A 12,872-nucleotide genomic window follows, 5' to 3' on the forward strand; every position below is an offset into this window, starting at 1 on the left:
GCCTATGATGGCACCAGTAGCCAAGTCAATGGAGGGAATGTGTCGCTGGAGCCAACAGAATCCTAATACCACGAGAACCTGCAGAGACTCAACCAGCAGGAATTAGATAGTCTCGCTGTGGTTTCCCGACACTCGTAGGTTGACGGGGGTGGTCTGGTGGGTGACCCGGCCAACAGAGCGCCCGTCCAGCGCTCTAACACCCATGGGAATGGAGAGGGGTTGAGTGGGGATGCCCAGCTCGGACGCCAGGGTAACGTCCATGAGACTTACATCGGCCCCCGAATCGATGAATACCTGAAGAGACTTGGACTGGTCGCCCCACAGCAGAGTGGCATGGAGTGGAGGGTGAGTAGGGGGAGAAGCAAAATTGTCCGTAAGACCCACCAGAGTACTTATTCCGACAAATAAGCTAGTTCTCTTGAAGGGACAGGTAGACACATAATGACCGGCAGTACTGCAATACAGACAACTGGGTCTCAAGTCTGCATACGCGTTCGGCTGGAGACATCCTAGCTGAGGGATAGGTTATTTTCTTGGCACCACTACGCCAGGGTTCTCACCAGATAATCAGTCCTATCACTGTTGTGTCGTCTGCAAACTTGATGACTGAGTTGGAGACTTGCGTGGCCATGCAGTCATGGGCAATGTTTCCTCTAATTTTCTTCGGCATTGAGCAAATGTCACGTCTGCTGAGAGCAAACTTGAATGTTGTTAAAATTTTGCGCAACTTGCAGCACTCGTTTACTGTGAACACTGAGGCTTTAGCCACTCTTAGTTACAGTTTCAGACAGTGGTCAAGCAGGCTACTGTGGCTATTTAATCATAATGTAGGCTTACCAGAATGGCCTACCATCAAACATAATGGAGAAAATGTATTCCATAACATTTATACATGGCAATAGCTGTTCTATCATTTAGCCTACAGTAGCAGCCAATGTGTGGTGTTCAATGTAGGCCTACATTCCATGAGACATGCAGGTCTTGACATAAACCTGTTCATTCACCTTTCCTTCAGACAAGGTGGTGACTGAACATGTTTGGTTTGTTTGATGCAAGAAATCATTTTACTGAATAAAATTAATTATTATTCCTATATCATTATAATCGAGAATCAAACAGCTGTTTGTATTGGTATTTATTATGGATTTGCTGCTGCCTTACTTTCCCTGGGGTCCAGCAAAATTAAGACAATTATGCCATTTGAAAAACATTATAAAACATTTCACAACACATTACGTGTGTGCCCTCAGGCCACTACTCTATTACCGCATATCTACAACACAAAATCCATGTGCGCATGTGTGTATACTGCGTTTGTTATCATGTGTGTGTGTATGTATGCATGTGTATTTTGATTCGGGCCTCTGTATTTGAAAATACTCAAATACACAGAAAATATGTATTTAAATAACAACTATACTGAAATCATACTATACTATATAATTGATTGAGCACAATATACAAAGGCAGAGGCGAGAAGGATCAGAGGACCAATATGCGGCGTGGTATGTGTTCAAGGTGAATTTTAATAAAGAGAACACTATACAAAAGAGTAACAAAAAACAATCAACCAAATACGACCGTGACGCTACAAATGAGACCTGTGCTGACACAAGCCACTAACATAGACAATCACCCACCAACAAACAGTGCAACCCAGGCGACCTAAGTATGATTCTCAATCAGAGACAACTAATGACACCTGCCTCTGATTGAGAACCATACTAGGCTGAAAACATAGAAATCCCAAATCATAGAAAATCAAACATAGACTACCCACCCAACTCACGCCCTGACCATACTAAATAAATACAAAACAAAGGAAATAAAGGTCAGAACGTGACATATTCACTGTACATTGTGTGAATGCATGATTTTATCCTCAAACCCCGGATAAAGACATAACAGCCCTTTATACTATGGGAATGAAAAACATCCTCTCAATGACACTGAAATCATTTGGGCATAGCTGAAAGGTACATATGACCCAATTATCTACATGTTTTTGTTGCTAAACCTTCCTTTATTGTATGCAGTTTATCTATTGAGATCAAGAGAGCTACTGCTCTCCAGACTATTGAAGGTCTGCAGAGCCTGGGAACAGAATAAAAACACTGTTAACTAAAATCCCAGATGTCTTTCAGAAGATTTCCCTGTTGACACTGTTTTTAAGTAATAGAGTCGACCACACGTATGTCAAAGCCATATCTGCAATTGATGTAATGCCTGCCTAAGAATTATACCTAATTGTGTAATATTAATACAATGTTCTCTTTCTCTTTTGAAAACCTTCACATTTAACAGATGTTTCATGGGAACAGTCTCTCCAATGCATGTAACTCATTGACCTAAACCTGGGGCAGTAGCTGTGTGCTTACCAAGTATGTAAATATTTCAGTACAGCAGCACTGCCCCCCGCATGGAACAGCCTATCTGACCCACTTTGACGCACTTCAGAAAAGTCACTTTCACCTCGGAGTACATGGAGGCCCGTTCATATAACCTGCAGATTAGATTTCCTGATGAAGGTCTAGCTATAAATAATGAAACAGTGCATACAGACACAATAATGGCTTGGTTTTCTCATAGAGAAACGTCATCATGCGGTCTCTCCCAGGGAAAAGTGGGGTGGGGGATTCAAGTTCAACTTCCTGGTTAGTCTTGAACTGCTTGTTCTTGAGGAAATAGTCTGCGAAACATGCCAAACATGTCGAGGGCTTGCCATACTGTATTTCATGTCAATATGCATTCTTTCCCTCACCCCAAAAATGGTCTCACATGGTTCTCTTCTGGGGCTTGAAAAACTGTTGTCTTGGGGTCGTTATACATTATACATGTGCCAGGGTTATTATACATGGTTTAGTTTGGTTGTAATATCTATTAACTTTAATTTAGCCTACCTACCACTACAGGGATGACTGAATTCACAAGAATAAACATAAAATGCCCTCATTCACTGAGTGTACAAAACACTAGAAACACCTGCCTAATATTCAGTTGCAACCCCTTTTGCCCTCAGAGCCGTCTCAATTTGTCGGGTATGAACTCTACAAGGTGTCAAAATTATTCCACAAGGATGTTGATTCCAATGTGTCCCATAGTTGTGTCAAGTTGGCTGAAGGTTCTTTGGATGTTGGACCATTCTTGATACACATGGGAAACTGTTGGGTGTGAAAAACCCAGCAGCATTGCAGTTCTTGGCACACTCAGTTCTTGACACAGATGCGCCTGACATCTACTACCATACCCCATTCAAAGGAACTTAATTATTTTGTCTTGCCCATTCACCCTCTGAATAGCAGACATACACAATCCATGTCTCAATTGTCTCAAGGCTTAAAAATCCTTCTTTAACCTGTCTCCTCCCCTCACTGATTTAAGTTAATTTAACAGGTGACATCAATAAGGGATCATATCTTTCACCTGGAATGAACAGATGTTCCTAATGTTTTGTGCACTCAGTGAAAATATCTACCCATTTGTTTTATTTTTCTACAGACACTTTTATACAATTTTCATGAACTTCCACCATAAATTGTAAAGGCAATCTTTTTCAATCCATATGAAACGAAAGGAATGGATGCTAACAGCGCCAATTCACACACTCAATGTTGAATGCCCCCTGTAGCTAGCTAGCTAATGTATTGAAGTTCTAGCTAATGCACAAATGAATTGTCATAATATCTGTTCTTCTGCCGTGATTAGTGCGCCAAGTTCTATAGCAAAGCTGACTGCGCTCTTTGACGTTATCGCTTTGGCTAAATGTTATAAAATAGCAAGACACAGTGCCAGTTGTCAGAGTCAGATACATGTTGATTTCTGAGAACAGTCCCATAACTTTGGTGCCGTACAACTTCATCAGCAAGTAGACAAACTAGTTGCTGTATGGCCCTTCAAACAAGTCATGATAGGACGATAAATAAATAAAGTATATTAGTAATTTAAAAAAATATATAACCCATGTCTGCACAAAATTGAAAACTCTGTCTGTCACAACTTCTGCTCAGAGACACACATGGGCTCTGGCATTTGCAACCATTTTTCTTTTTCACTCACTTACCACACTTTTACAATCACAAATACACCCACCCCATCACAACTACACTCCCCCGACATATATACCCGCACATAGCCACATACTGTACCTTGTATGTCCTCTGCTTGCTGTGTTTTTATCCCTACCATGTTGATTCCTACATAATTTCAGACTTTTGAGTACTTTTGTGTTGTAGTACCTTATGTTTGAAGATGTATTATTTCAATAATTGTGCTTTCTTTTAACTCTGTGTTTTATCTATTTATAGATACTATAAACAGAAAGTCGGATACAGATTATTTTCCAACATTCCCTATCTTGAATGGAATAGTGTATTTGTATTTGATTTCTTTATCAATTGTTGTATTTTTAATGTTCTCCCTTTTTTATTGCAATCCTTACCATGGATAGTATTGGGTGTTCCATTATTTGACTCCGCTATGGGAACGTTGTATTATTTAGAATAGACATGGGGTAGTCTTGGTGTCTCGGGAACAGTTTGTTTTACCCTTGTGACCTAAATAACTATTGCCCATTACATGGCTGTGTGTGCGATTTTATAAACCTGTCAGCAACGGGTGTTGTTGAAAGAGCCAAATCCACTAATTTGAAGGTGTGTCCACATACTTTGGGCCATGTAGTGAATGTTGTGTGGTCCTCCCACTATGACTCGGGAAAGCACGCAGTTTATTAGGCAACAAATTCAATAAATTATGAGGAACTTCACAGGGTGGTGAAAGTGCACGGTGATGAGTTTGATGCTCCTTTACAATAGATTTCAAGGTTCTTATTCTGGTGATATGATGATCAATCCTTGGCTGCCAGTTGGCAGAATAATCTCCTCATGTAGGTAGCCTACCTGCTCTGTATCTTTGAGCTGTAATTGGATGTAAATCCAATTAACTTGTGTTTTTGGGAAATTTAATGACAAAAGTTGTGTGCACTACATCACACACAGCTTTTTGTCAGCAATAAGTCAGTTTGATGGAAACACATCTCTGGTGGGAAAATGCACACATTTTTTTAAGCAGATTTTAGAAGATTATAATTGGATGGAAACCTAGCAATCAATCAACTTTCAACTCTCTGGACTATGAAATTTATTCTGAATGTTCATCAGTCAGTGTTATGACCAGGTCTAAAGACAATCTCTGCTGCATCACTGGTTATAAATTATGTAGTTAAATGTATGGACAAAGGCAACATTGTGCTGCCCTTTTCAATGACCTGTCAAAGGACTTTGACACTATTGACCATGCATTACTAATTCAAAGGTTGTCCGTAATTGGCCTGGACCAGGCTGCGTGTAATTGGTTTACAAACAACCTGACAGACAGGACACTGTATTTTCTGATGGTGTCAGGTTTCCTTAAAATTACGAAAGGGTTCCCGCATGTACTGTTTACATTAACAATACTGGTTTGTCTGTAAAATAAATAATAATAACTGCACCTGTATGCTATTGTCTCCCCTGTTGGCCAGGCTCTGTAGTTCAGATAGTCTGCTTTCATTGTTTTACAGAAAACATTTATTGATTTCAAATTAGTATTGAATGTGGGTAAAATGAAGTATGTGTTGTTTTCTAAAGTGCACAAAAATGACTAATGATTTAAGCATACAGCGCATTCGGAAAGTATTCAGACCCCATGACATTTTCAACATTCTTATGTTACAGCCTTATTCTCATATGGATTAAACTTTTAAAAAAAACATCAATCTATGCACAATAACCTACAATGACAAAGTGAAAACAGGTTGAGAAATGTTTGCAAATGTATAAAAAAAATACCTTATTTACATAAGTATTCAGACCCTTTGCTATGAGACTCGAAATTGAGCTCATGTGCATCCTGTTTCCATTGATGAGAAATCGGGGGAGAAAGGCCTTGGTCAGGGAGGTGACAGTCTTCATTCAAAGGAAAAGGGGGTCTGAGTACTTTCCGAATGCACTGTACTTATAAACAAGGCAAGGTACCTACCCAGCAGCTGCTAAAAATATTCTTCCACTCCACAGCCGCTTCAAGAAGATATTTACGAAAAATAGTCTGAGTCTCACCCGACAGCATGAGGTTGCCGCCTGAAATGGATCATTTAAATCTAAGTAGGAATAAGCTATTACTATAAAGAAATACAGTAAGTTAGAAAACATTTTACAGGCTTCCCAAATTACAGTTAATAACAGTATTTTTCAGCATTTTATCTCCAAAATACAGTGCAATCTAGAGCATGAATGCTGTAAAACACATTTATGGTATTTTACTGTACATCCGACAGTGTTTTACTATTGAAATGACAAAGTCAAACAGTGTAGCACAGAGAATTTTCGACCAACGTTAACTTGGTGATATTATCTCCGCTCTTGATCCGGCCAAATGTGTATCTTTGAAAATATCTGTGTCCAGTTGCAGATCATGAGTTTTAATTTAGAAAATGCTCCATTATTCTCCGTTATAGCAATAAATAAATGTTGCTGCTCCATGAAGTAATCCAATAATGTGTACGCCACCATCTTATCATCTTCAAATATTCTCTCATGAATCAAGACAGGTGAGTGTCATCATGACATGCGGCACTTTGGGGTGGATCCACCTCTCAATCAATGAGAGAAGATTTGAAATAGACAAGATGGTGGCATACACATTGTTGGATTACTTCATTTATTTATTTGAATAACAGAGCATTTTCCACTATTCATTATCTGTCGACTAGGTGTGAAAGAGGCATCATGCATAGCTTTTATTTTTACCCTTAAGAATAGGAGTAAACTATCTCTATTCTCAGCACTTTTGACCAATTTTCCACTCTGAGACGCTTTGTGGATACAGGCCCAGACCTCTATGCAGTCAGTCAAATAATTATCTGAAACCTCTTCTTACCTTCTCTACTGCAGCCCTCATTTCCACAACACCCATTCTGCCAGTCACATTCTGTTAAAGGTCCCCAAAGCTCACACATCCCTAGATCGCTCGTCTTTACAGTTTGCTGCAGCGAGCGACTGGAACGAGCTGCAACAAACACTCAAACTGGATAGTTATCTCAATCTCTTCATTCAAAGACTCAAACATGGACACTCTTCCTGACAGTTGTGGCTGCTTTGCATGATGTATTGTTGTCTCTACCTTCTTTACCTTTGTGCTGTTGTCTGTCCCCAATAATGTTTGTACCATGTGTTGTGCTGCTACCATGTTGTGTTGCTACCATGTTGTTGTGTTGCTACCATGCTGTGTTGTTATGTGTTGCTGCCTTGCTATGTTGTTGTCTTAGGTCTCTCTTTATGTAATGTTGTGTTGTCTCTCTTGTCGTGATGTGTGTTTTTGTATTAGATTTATGTTATTTATTTTAATCCCAGCCCCTGTCCCCGCGGGAGGTCTTTTGCCTTTTGTTAGGCCGTCATTGTAAATAAGAATTGGTTCTTAACCGACTTGCCTAGTTAAATAAAGGTTAAATAAAAATAAATAAAAATAGATTACCACTGAGTGTGGTGGATCCTTAACTTTGACTTCCCCATAATCTGTTACACTTCCTGTGAGCTGAGCCCACTGTAGAGCTGGGTCAGCTGATTTGTCATTGGCCAATGTGCTTCAGTGCTTGCTCCTTCCAAATCCTCTTGTTCTCAACTCCAGGTCTCTTGGTTTAGATTTGACACAGAAGACCTGAAAGTCTACCCATACAGGGAATGTGGTTTCTTAAAAAATTATCAGGGTGAATCAAGCAAATTATGGAGCACTGCTTCCCTCAAGCAATATCCTGCTTGGTATAGGACAGAGATGAAGCTGTGGAAGCCAGCCTTCAGAGGGGGGAATTGTGACAAACATAACTATTACTTGAGTATCACACACACATGCACAAAAAAAGAGCAAGTGAGGGAGACAGAAAGGGAATGAGTGAAAGAGAAAGAGAAAAACACCTCAGTAGTGCTGCATCCAGGAGGAATCAATAAAATGACACAAGTAATGAATCCCTGCTATGTGTACAGGAAGGTGAGGTAGAGTAGAGCCACATTAATCACTCCCTTACAGGTACTGATGTTGCCCAATATAGGGCATAGGGCACAACCAGCATCCATTTTTTCTTTTATCTATGAGATGTAGAACAGTTAAAGGATTTTCATTTTCACAGCTGCGTTGTACAATGCAATGTACTGCAGCATTTAACCAAGGCTTCATTATAGTACAGCCATTAATTGCATATTACAGTCTTACAAACAAACACCTCGGAAACACATTTACATTGACCTATTTGTCATAAAGAACAACGTGGCACACTTGCTGACAATGAGTCTGAAGTAAAGTGTCAACAATGTGGTGGATATCTAAAACAGAACAATACTTCCACTTCCTGATTTATAACACTTGTATAAACAAGTTGGCAGTCACTAATGCTTAGAACAATTAATCTATTGTACTTATTGACTACATGATACCACAGTACTAAACATTACAATGAAACAAATTAAAATAGCAGCTACTATTTTGCATATTCAAGATTTCTGATATATATATATATATATATATATATATATATATATATATATATATATATATCGTGATAAATCCTGTGTAACACCTCGTAATTACATTGTACTTATGCAGATTTTACATGTACTCTGTGGTGTACTTGTGTGTTTATCCTCCCACTTGAGGATTACACTAGTCAGTGAGATCGTCCTTTATCTGATCTGTTTTTGTAAACTCAAACAAGTTAACCCAGATGGTACAGTTTTGGTGGGCAAGTGCTAGCAACAACATTGAGTGGAAGTTTTTGACATGTGCGTTCACAGGTAGGTAATTAGAGCCTAAGTAATCTCAGGACACGCAGTGCATCTGTCCACAAGAGATTAGATCCTTGCTATAGTTATTACTGGATCAGATGCAGCTGAGTAGAAACAAAATACTAAATTGGTGAATTTAGTGAAAACTTGCCCATTTGTAACAAGCATGGTAACAAGTATTCATTGTTACCCCTCTGTAATTACAGACTGTAATTGTTGAGTCATTACAATTAACTACAATGCTCGTTAGTGTCAAGCCATGACCTTAGAGATCCTTTTTTCTCTATGTTTGTTAGGTCAGGGTGTGACTCATGTGGGAAGTCTATGCTTTCTATTTATTTGTTTTGGCCGGGTATGATTCTCAATCAGGGACAGCTGTCTATCATTGTCTCTGATTGGGAATCATATTTAGGCAGTCCTTCTTCCCTCTTTCATTTGTGGGATCTTATTTTTGCATTGGTTGTTATTTTGCCCTGTAGAACTTCACGTTCGTATTTGTTTTTTTTGTTGTTGGTGTTCATTATAAAATAAATAGAATGAACACGTACCACACTGCGCTTTGGTCCACTTCTTCCCATGACGATCGTGACAGTTACAGTGCATTTACACTACAATAAGGACCCCTTCAAGTGAAGTGTTACCGAACCCTCTGTGGAAAGAGTTATACATGAAACCCAGAAAAGTTTTTACCTGGAATCAAAAGGTTTCTAATTGGGAAAAAAGGGTTCTTCAAAAGGGTTCTCTATGGGGACAGCCAAAGAACCATTTTAGGTTCTAGACAGCACAATTTTTCTAAGAGTGTATAGAGAATGAAAGGCTATTATAGGCCCCATCATTTTGCTGTTGGATGATTTGTTTCTTTATTTGTTGTTACTTTGAAGCCAATGTTGCACTGAATTTCCTCCACAACATCAAAACTGACAACACTGAGGGTTTAAATGAGGAACCATCGATTCACCAGGATGTGACCTCATTTCCCCCGCGTTAACACTTCTCTCCCCTCAGTACCTGTCAACCACCCTGCCTACATGCTCTCCCTTTCAGGCAGTCAAGCAGTCTATCGTCTGGCCAGAGCCGAGTCATACATTTAAATCACAGAGCAGAATCAGGGCGTGTTTCTCTCCACTGGCGTTGATGTGTGCTCTGCCCTCGTCTGGCTTTCCTACTCTGCCCTGAAATCCACATCAGATTCTGGTCCTGTCAAGTAGCATGCCGTTCGGATTGTCTTTTATAGTAAATTGTGTGTTATAGTGCTCTCCCCATGCATAAAAACATACTGGAAAGTGCACAGCCACAGCACCATTATATAGATTAAATTGAGAGATAAATGCATTAGGCGATATGCTTCCTTGCGGAAATCTGTTTGCCTGAAATCCAGCCCAACAATGCAGATTACATGAGAGGATATTGGAAATAAGGGGTAATAAGTAGATGGTCATTATGTGTAGCGGTAACCTTTAGGGCACAGAAACTGCATTCATCTAAAAAATACAATTTGTCACTCAGCATGATTGAATGCACTTTTGCTTTACTACAGTTCAAATTTGGAAACTCAGTTGGTGGTTGATGGTGTTGCCTTATACTGCGCTGGACTGGGGCATTAGAACAAATACTGCCATCTGCTGAGATGATATCTGAAAGGACTATCTGTGCTCGTATTGTCAACTCACCAGAACCATTCAAAGAAATCAGCTGTCTTTTTGTGGTCCAATTTCAATATTAATTCTTAATAGTGGTAGAGTATAGTCATAACCTTTGGGGCACAAAAATGGCATGATTCTTATAAGACAACCATTTGTCCCTTAACATTACTGTTAAAAAGTAGGATTAAATAGCAGATCGTTTTATCAACTGGATAAGACTAAATGTGCATAGGTACACTGATACACATTTTTGTCCTGGTCCTTTTTTGCTGTCCTTTACTTAAACCCTCTTGAAAAAATAACCTCATGTCAACGTTGTAACATTGTATCACCCTAACCAACTATAATATTGTCACATAACACCCTCATTGCATTTAAAACACCATTTGCTCCAACTCTCTCTATTTGTCATGTCTTATTATGTCTGTTCCTGTCCTTTCTCTTCACTCTGTCTCTCTCTGCTGGTCTTATTAGGTTACCTTCTCTTTCTCTCCTTCTCCAGCTGTTCCTCATCTCCCCTAACTACCTCGTTCACCCTTTCCCCACCTGTTCCCTTTTTTCCCTCTGATTAGGTCTCTATTTCTCTCTCTGTTCCTGCTACTTTCGGTGTCAGATTCTCGTTTGTGTTTCTCATGCCAGAAGCAAGCTATCGTCTCGTTTGCTTCCTCCTAGTCCTATCCTGTCGCAGTCTGCCTGGCAGGTGCATCCTGTACACTTCTAACTGTCTTTCGTTTGCACTGTGTCCAGTTCATCTGATGCTACGTGTGATCAGGTACCACCGTTCCTCTGTGACCCGCACCGACCCAGAGCGCCCTGCAGCCTGTCGCCGCTACCCAGCTATTCTCCTCTGCTGCTAAGACGGGGACTCTAGCTATTCATCAGAGGGACTTTATGTTTCATTTGTCGCCCTCTCTGCGGGTAGTCTATTGTGCCATTGACAACGTCGGAAGAGGATCTATGCCATTCCTGTTTTCTCATTAAAAGAACTCTGTTTCTGTTAAACCGCTTTTGGGTCTTCACTCAAGTGCATAACACTATTCACCCACACAGTCATTCTTTAGATAAATGAATTAGTCTTTTATTAATAAATTAGGTCATACAGTGGCAAGAAAAAGTATAGTTGAAGTCGGAAGTTTATATACACTTAGGTTGGAGTCATTATAACTTGTTTTCAACCACTCCACTAATGTCTTGTTAACAAACTATAGTTTTGGCAAGTCGGTTAGGACATCTACTTTGTGAATGACACAAGTAATTTTTCCAACAATTGTTTACAGACAGATTGTTTCACTGTATCACAATTCCAGTGGGTCAGAAGTTTACATACACTAAGTTGACTGCATTTAAACAGCGTGAAAAATTCCAGAAAATTATGTCACGGCTTTAGAAACTTCTGATTGATTGACATCATTTGAGTCAATTGGGGTTGTACCAGTGGATGTATTTCAAGGCCTACCTTCAAACTCAGTGCCTCTTTGTTTGACATCATGGGAAAATGAAAAGAAATCAGCCAAGACTTCAGAAAAAAAATTGTTAGACCTCAAGTCTGGTTCATCCTTGGGAGAAATTCCCAAATGCCTGAAGGTACCACGTTTATCTGTACAAACAATAGTACGCAAGTATAAACACAATGGGACCACGCAGCCGTCATACCGCTCAGGAAGGAGACGCGTTCTGTCTCCTAGAGATGAATGTACGTTGATACGAAAAGTGCAAATCAATCCCAGAACAACAGCAAAGGACCTTGTGAAGATGCTGGAGGAAACAGGTAAAAAAGTATCATATCCACAGTAAAACGAGGCCAACATTGACATAACCTGAAAGGCCGCTCAGCAAGGAAGAAGCCACTGCTCCAAAACCTCCATTAAAAAAAGCCAGACTACGGTTTGCAACTGCACATGGGGACAAAGATCGTACTTTTTAGAGAAATGCCCTCTAGTCTGATGAAACAAAAATAGAACCGTTTGCCCATAATGACCATCGTTATGTTTGGAGGAAAAAGGGGGAGGCTTGAGAGCCGAAGAATACCATCCCAACCAGGAAGTACGGGGGTGGAAGCATCGTATTGTGGGTGTGCTTTGCTGCAGAAGGGCCTGGTGCATTTCACAAAATAGATGGCATCATGAGGTAGGAAGATTATGTGGATATATTGAAGCAACATCTCAAGACATCAGTCAGGAAGTTAAAGCTTGGTCGCAAATGGCTTAAGGACAACAAAGTCAAGTTATTGGAGTGGCCATCACAAAGCCCTGACCTCAATCCTGTAGAACATTTGTGGGCAGAATTGAAAAAGCGTGTGCGAGCAAGGAGGCCTACAAACCTGACTCAGTTACACCAGCTCTGTCAGCAGGAATGGACCAAAATTCACCCAACTTATTGTGGGAAGCTTGTGGAAGGCTACCCGAAACGTTTGACCCAAGTT

The sequence above is a fragment of the Oncorhynchus masou genome, chromosome 1, assembly GCF_036934945.1.
Source record: "Oncorhynchus masou masou isolate Uvic2021 chromosome 1, UVic_Omas_1.1, whole genome shotgun sequence".
Lineage (NCBI taxonomy): Eukaryota > Metazoa > Chordata > Actinopteri > Salmoniformes > Salmonidae > Oncorhynchus > Oncorhynchus masou.